The sequence below is a fragment of the Atta cephalotes genome (genome assembly GCF_000143395.1).
Source record: "Atta cephalotes unplaced genomic scaffold scaffold00003, whole genome shotgun sequence".
In the NCBI taxonomy this organism is placed as follows: domain Eukaryota; kingdom Metazoa; phylum Arthropoda; class Insecta; order Hymenoptera; family Formicidae; genus Atta; species Atta cephalotes.
In genome coordinates, this window is record NW_012130067.1 from 4,187,054 (window position 1) to 4,189,132 (window position 2,079).

The window sequence follows — 2,079 nt, forward strand, 5'->3', positions numbered from 1 at the left end:
AAAACTAAAACTAAGTTAGTAGTCGTAATACGTAGTACGTAGTAATAAAGTAAACTAAGTATATAAGTAAAAGTTAAACTATAGTATTATTATTTAGTTAATATAGTGTGTGTGTGTGTGTGTGTGTGTGTGTGTGTGTGTGTGTGTGTGTGTGTGTGTGTGTGTGTGTGTGTGTGTGTGTGTCTACAAAATTAATAAATCATGAAATTATTATCGTATTATGAGTTCCTTATTCTTAACCATTTAAATTTTGACAATCACACGAACTTCCATAAGAGATAATCATCTTTAATAGTATAGATCGTCTTTGATTGGTATTATACATCAATCTATTAAATATGAAAATGAGATATTGTCAAAAATAATGTAATAATTCTATTGATATATTAAAATAAATTTTGATATATAAAAAATTTTGCGTTTATTCTTTACTCGTTTATTCTTTACTCTTTATTCGCAATTAGTAATTATGTATCTAATTAAAGTTTTTCTATCCAATTAAAATAAATCTAAATTTGAAAAAAAATCTTTATATTAATAAGCATTTTGATTCGAAGAGACTTCATCGCGAATATTACAAAATTTATTTTCTTAATTTCTTAGTTTCTTAATATGAACTTCATAATATAAAAATAAAATTTTAATTTTTGAAAATAAATAAATAAAAGTTATTCATTAGTTTATTATCCGACACAATCCAAGGCCCTGTGTACTTTTATACTGTGTATTTTAGTACTGTGTACTTTTATCGATGCGATCAATTCGTTGTTTAATTTCATCTCGGAAATGTGCAGAGATAAGAAATTCAGAGAAATGACGTAAGATTCGAGAAGGGTAATAAATTTCTTTCACGAATATTATTAAAAATATCTTTTTAAATTATTTATAAATTACTAGTATTATTTTATATATAATAAATTATTTCAAAATCAAATATTTGAAGTGACGCGAAACTGATCACAATTTTGAAACAATTACTAGATAAAATTCTTCTATTTTATGACAAAACGTACAATAAATCTCATGTCATATTATTACTTTAACTGATATAAAATTCAGTTTTTTATTATTTTATTAATTACTACATATGATAAGTTTAGAGTCATTAATAAGTTTAAAGTTAGTGCAATGTGATAAATAATAATTAGGAATCATAAAATATCTTCTATAAAAAAGCAAAATAAATTATACGAAATATATCGTATTTCGTATCATTAAAATATTACTATTTCATTAAAAAATATACACGTATAATTATAAGGCAATTGAAAAACTTAAAAAGCAATAACTGTTTACATGTTAATTGTTTCTTGCATGTATAAAATTAAATCCTGGATGAACATTTGGAAATAGAATAGATGGGAAAAATAATAAAACAATATTTGTTGTATTTTAACATACTTTTCCAAATGAGATAATTGATAGATGACAATTTTTTTTCATTTAACTATTTTTTTCATGTAACTATTTTTTTTTATATATTCTGTTTATTTTTAACAGATTCTTTCAATTTTTAAATTATATACAGAAAAATATATAAACGTTCCGTTCTTTCAATTTTTTTTCTACTTGATAGATTCTATTTGATGATTTTATAATATACGAATACCATGAATTAATATGTATAAAATCAGCATTAAAAAAATAAAAAGAGATAATATTTTAATTTTATTTAATTTTATTTAATCAATTATTTTTCTGTATTTTACTTTATATTTGTAAAAAATATATTTTTAATAAATAATAAATATAAAAATTTAATAAATTTTTATGCATTTGATTTTAAAATCAAACAATCATTAAACAATCAAAAAAATTGTTAATAAATAATATAATATTATATCCTCATGATATTCTTAATTTTTCTAAAGATTTAATCATTGTATGTGCATTCGAAATTATCTTCATGTGCAAACTAAATCAATCTTCTTATGCACAATATATTCAATAAAAAAAAGACATCCAGGAGTTTAGTTTATCTCAATCTGTTCTAACTTATCCATTTTAATTTTAAGGCAATGGATGTATAGAATGCTCTATATATATATATATATATATATATATATATACACTACTACT